We start from the raw sequence: 6,248 nt of genomic DNA, 5'->3' as shown, positions 1-6,248 counted from the left end.
AATGTAGGCTAGACCACTGAAAGACCTGTTAACAAAGAGATTGACTGTTACACTAAAGGAATTGAAACATTCTAACTAAAGGAGTATTATGAAATTTTTGTTTTACAAAGATTGCTCCCTGCGAGTGGCAAAGGTCAATCCTAGGCAGCCAGAAGGGACCATCCTAATACCGAGCTTGTGACCTTGCCGTACTCAAGATCAGATAGCTTGGATTGGTCGTACTACTTATGACCTGACGACCTTGGGCAAGTTGTATAACGGGAAGATTTGAAATCAGGCTGAGCATTTTAACCATAATATTAATCCACTCTATTGGGTTGTGAGGATTAAACGAGTTAATTCATGTGAAAGCACCTAAAACGGTGCCTAGATACATAACCAAGGTTCATTCTCTCCCCCCTCGCTCACTCTCTATATGTGTATATGTATATTACATAGGCAAAAATAAGAAGGTAAGAAAACATTTTCTGATCACCAATGATGAACTGGTCATTCATATATGACCTATGTGAAGAAGTTGTTGATGTGGGAGGAGTGGGGGGGGAGTGGGGTATATGGGAACCTCTTATATTTTTAATGTAACATTTTGTGTGATCTATGTGTCTTCTTAAAAAAGATTTTAAAAATGGAAAATTTTAAAAAAAAAGGAATTGGTGGGGGGGCAGATGTGGCTCAAGGAGTTGTACATCCACCTCCCACATGGGAGGTCTCAGGGTTGGTTCTTGGTACCTCCTAAAGAAAAAAAAAGAAACACATACACACAAAAAAAATACAATGAGGGGGGGAAAAAACGATTGGTGCTTGGGTCTTATCCCAAAGCTCACTCTTTTCCTGCAATCGCAGACTGCCTCCTGACATGCATAACACCCCTAGACTTGATGTGGCTAAATTAGCATGACATAAAATAGCTCCTGACATAAGCCCCATGAAGAAAATGGGCAGGAAGCAGATGTGGCTCAAGCAACTGAGCTCCCGCCTACCACCTGGAAGGTCTGGGATTCAGTTCCTGGTGCCTCTTGAAGAAGATGAGAAAGAGTGAGCTAGTGCAACAGGCAGGCACAGTGAACTGACGCAACAAAATAATGCAATAAGGAGACACAAAGAGGAAAGACAGAGACACAACAAAGCAGGAAGCTGAGGTGGCTCAAGCGATTGAGCACCTTTCTCCCACATGGGAGGCCCTAGGTTTGGTTCCCACTGCCTCCTAAAGAGAAGACGAGCAGACACAGATCACACAGCAAGCAGAAACAAAAAGGGGGATGGGAATAAACAAAAGAAATCTTTGAAAAAAAAGGAAAAAAGAAAATGGGCAAACTCAGGAACAAGAATATCCGACAGTCTCCTCCCTGAAAAGAAATAGGGTACTAGGTCCAGAGAAAAAACAAAATAGACCCATGAAGGAGGTGCCATAGTGAGAATGAAAATGCAGATCTAGAGTGTTCTCTGTCACTGTTGCAAGTATCTCTGGACGGGGCTCCTCGGGAAATGGAGGTTGGCTGTCGCTGTGGGCACCAAGGGGATGGGAAAATGGATGTTAAATGTGTGGAACCAAAGTAAATGTGGGGTAAGGGAGGAGTTTCACGAGAGTACACAAGGATGGATATAAAACATGTAATATTACACCATAAACATATAGGGGACGACAGACTAATAAAGTAAACCACAATGTAAAACACAGGATAACTAAAAATTTAGAAAACTGTATATCCTAAAGTATGGAACACAGTGTAAGCACGGATGTCACCTTGTTTGAAAGCTATTGTCTCAGAGTCTGTACATCACTTTAAGTAAATATGATATGAATAAGTTATAAGAATATCGCTGTGGAAGGGAAAAGGTTTAATGGTAGATGTGGGGGAGTATTGTATATTGTATATATGAATTACTGTGGACTAGGGCCCTTGTGAAGAGAAGTTCAATAATTAGGGAAAAAAAAAAAAAGAAAAAGATAGGATGTAGAATTTTTCCAAGTCAACACATATTCTATATCTAACCTTTAAACCCATTGCTATATGCCATCTTACTAGTAAGGGAACCTGACATTATATTGGGCTTCAATTTTCAGGAAGTTTTGGATCACAGAGTGGTTCAACAATGGCAGTGGAGGAATACTGATATAGGATACTATCGACAGGTGATATATGGCTGACAGGGAGCTGTACAGGGCATATGTCCAGGGTGCATGGTAATGTTTGGATATACTCATAGTGGCAACAATTAAAAACTACAGCTGGGGGTTACTGAGTTCCTGGCCGGAGGTGCTCTGTCGTGGTCCCTAGGGGAACAGCGGCAATCCCCCAGGTGCAACGGTAAGGACCAGGAAGGAATGAGGGTCCAACAGGGAGAGCATGATACTAATGACTATGCTTGTGAGCCTATATGCCTGAAATAAGAACAAGGTCTAGAGCAGCACTGTGCCTAGGAATTTCCTCCTGACAGCCTTCATGTTACTCAAATGTGGCCAGTCTCGAAGCCAAACTCAGCATGTAGATGCAGTGCATTCCCCCCAGCGTAGGACACGACACCCAGGGATGAGCCTCCCTGGCACCGAGGGATCACTACCAAATACCAGCTGAAGATGGAACTAGAAAATGACCTTGAATTAAAGGTTCAATGCGGATCAGCAGAATATCCCTGTCTACATATAATAACATGACTTTAAAATGCTGTTTGACCCAATGTAAGGGGGAAATGGAAAGCAGAAATGAGTTTATATGGCTACGAGTCTCTAAAAAAGAGTCTGGAGGCTGTCAGAAGGATTGCCCCTGTGCACAGCTGAGCAGAGTCTGGGAGACAGATGGAGTGGATGCAATCCCCAGGTGTTGGTTCCTTTGAGGGCTAAAGAGACCCACGGGTTCTATGGTCATGGCAGACGGGGTTCACTGCCATGTCAGATGGCCCTTCTTTGGAGCTGGTGTTTCTGCGTGATGGAACTGGACTCAGACAGGATCTCTTTTCATAAGACTTTCATCCTACTTTACTGGAATTGTAGTTGGTGTTGGGGTTTAAGATATATTTAGGGAATTTGAATCTCTGGACTGACAATAGGATAGCCAGGCCCTGAGCGTCAACAGACTCCAGCTCCTACAGGCCCTGAGCGTCAACAGACTCCAGCTCCTACAATCTGATTTATTGGACTCACCTCACTCAGCCAAGATGGAGTTGAAGAAGGACAACAACCACACCACGAAGCCTAGAGTGCCTACAACTGAAAGCAGGAGGATTGCATCCAGTATCCATGTGGAATCTGAGCCTCCTCCTGACATAGAGGTGCAACAGACACAACCAATCCAAGGCCCACAGAGAAAAGGTAGCATTGGAATGGGAAAAGTGGACATGGTGGCTGATGGATATGGGGAATGGCAGGAAGAGATGAGATGTGGAGGCCCCTTTGGGACTTGGAGTTCCCCTGGATGGTGCTTCAGGGGCAATCACCGGACATTGTAAATCCTCCCAGGGCCCACTGGATGGAATGGGGGAAAGTATGGGCCATGATGTGGACCATTGACCATGAGGTGCAGAGATGCCCAGAGATGTACTTACCAAATGCAATGGATGTGTCATGATGAAGGGAGTGAGTGTTGCTGGGGTGGGGAGTGGTGGGGTGGGGGTGGTGGGGTTGAATGGGACCTCATATAATTTTTTTTTTAATGTAATATTTTTACAAAATCAATAAAAGAAAAAAAATAGAGTGTTCTCTGTGACACTCTTCTCTTGAGTTCTGTACTGTTGTCATGTAAGGCTCCATTCTTTCCTCTCTCTTCTCATTACTCTCTCCCTAAACAAACTCATCCATGTACTAGTAAATAATCAGTTAGTGCCTACATGCCAATGACTTCCCAATCTTTTTTTTTCCCCTACGGAGGTACCAGGGATTGAACCCAAGTATATATGGGAAGCAGGTGCTCAAACACTGAGCTATATCTACTCCCCAATAAGAGTTGATGTTTTTTTTTTCTTCCTTGGCTCATGTTTTTTACCCATTCTGTCAGTGCATATCTTTTTTTATCATGAAGTACTGGGGATTGAACCCAGGATCTCAGCATGGAAGCAGGCGCTCAACCCCTGAGCTACATCCATTCCCCAATGAAAGTTGGTTTATTCATTTGTTTGTTTTTAGAAGGTACCAACGATTGAACCCAGGACCTCATACATGGGTAGCAGGGGCTCAAACACTTGAGCTACATCCACTACCCCAATGTATTTCTAACTCAAAAACCACTCTCTTGAACTCTGTTCAGAACGACATGCTCACTGAAAGACATCTTCACCTAGCTAAAAACATCTCAAATTGAATATATACAGATAGCAATTTGTCATCTCTCCCTATTCAATAGAGTTCCCCCACCTTGATCCCAAACATGTTATTGCTCATGTATTCCTCTTCAGTGAATAGTGCCATCATTTAATGCCCCACCTGAAAACCTCAGATTTAATCTAAATTCTTTCCCATCCACGTACTACATTTAATCAAACAATGAGTCCTATTGATTTTATCTTTAAAAAATATTTCTCCTGCCTTTCCCCACCTTCTCACTTCTACTACCCTGGTTTAGACATTCATTTCCCTTGCCTGCTCTCCTGACATCCAGGGTGAGCTTTCTCAGAAAGCTGAGCATATCACTTTCATGCTTTTATTCAATGGGTCCCTTTAAGAGATACTGTTGGCTCCCACCCTGATCAGCATGGCAGAGTAAGAAGCTTCAGGGATATGTCCCCCACAGAAGCTTTGAACAACCAGCAAGAACTGGCAGAAACTTCTTACTCAAAGCCTCAGAAAACAAAGGACTACAGTAACAGGTAAGTGCCAAATCAAGGAAAAGGCTATCAGTACTTTAAAGTGTTAAGGTCTGGTAGGTCCCTGGCTTGTCTCTTCCCCACCCAATGCAAATCCCTGCTGCGGATTCCAGAGGGAGCAGAGTAACTCTCAGACACGTACTGGGTAAAGGAATGTCTAGCCCAGTCTGTCTGGCTAGGGTCTAAGGAACGGGCCATCCCTGAACTTGCCCTGTGGGTAGAAGGCTGCTAGCTCACAGAACTCTCCCACAAAATACTGCAGGAGAGCAATCAAGTGGTTGCCTGGGACAATGCCCAGGACAGGCAGTTATTTCTAGCAAAGAGGGAAGACACCCTTATCTGAATATGGGGGGTGGGGGAGAGTTCCCAGAGCCACAAGCACATGGCCAAGATAATAAGCATGCCCAGAAAGAACCAGGGAAGCCCCTACATTTGGCCACCAGTTATTCTCCAAACTGATTGTATAGATAAGCCCTGAAGGAGAGCTCTCCCAGTACAAGTCAATCTGCAAGGACTGGAAAAGGTGATTGATTTCTTTTCTTTAGGGGGGGCAGGGGGCAAGGGTTTAGCTATTAACATTCAAGGAAAGCTCTGTCAGAACACTAGCTGGATACAAGCTTAAAAAACAGATGCCCATGGGAAGCGGATTTGGTCCAACAGATAGGACGTCCGCCTACCACATGGGAGGTCCAGGGTTCAAACCCTGGGCTTCCTTGACCCGTGTGGAGCTGGCCCACGTGCAGTGCTGATCTGCGCAAGGAGTGCCGTGCCATACAGGGGTGTCCCCCTCATAGGGGAGCCCCACGTGCAAGGAGTGCGCCCCATAAGGAGAGCCGCCCAGCACGAAAGAAAGTGCAGCCTGCCCAAGAATGGCACCACACACATGGAGAGCTGACACAAGATAACACAACTAAAAGAACCACAGATTCCCGGTGCTGCTGATAAGGATAGAAGCAGTCACAGAAGAACACACAGTGAATGGACACAGAGAGCAGACAACTTGGGGGGGGGGGGGGGGGAGAGGGAAGGGGAGAGAAATAAATTTTTAGAAAATCTTTAAAAAAAACAAGACAGATGCCTCAGAGTCAAAATTCCAGTACGAACACATTAAAATATCAAAATGTCTGGGTTTCAACAAAAGATAAAATACACAAAGAAATAGGAAGTGATGGCCCAGGCAAAGGAGAAAATTAAAGTATTAGAAACTGTCAATCAGGGAAATGGATGTGACTCAAGCAGTTGGGCTCCCATTTACCATATAAGAGGTCCAGGGTTCAATGACCAGGGCCTCCTGGTGAAGTCAAGCTGGCCCACATGGCAAGCTGGCCCATGCAGAGTGCCGGCCGATGCAAAGAGCTGGCTCAGCAAAATGATGCAACAAGAGACACAGAGGAGAGACAATAAGAAACGTAGAAGCACATGAAGCTGAGGTGGCACAAGAGAATGATCGC

This window comes from Dasypus novemcinctus, chromosome 4, assembly GCF_030445035.2.
Source record: "Dasypus novemcinctus isolate mDasNov1 chromosome 4, mDasNov1.1.hap2, whole genome shotgun sequence".
In the NCBI taxonomy this organism is placed as follows: domain Eukaryota; kingdom Metazoa; phylum Chordata; class Mammalia; order Cingulata; family Dasypodidae; genus Dasypus; species Dasypus novemcinctus.
The sequence above is the reverse complement of the archived record's forward strand: the minus strand, read 5'-3'. Positions refer to the sequence as shown.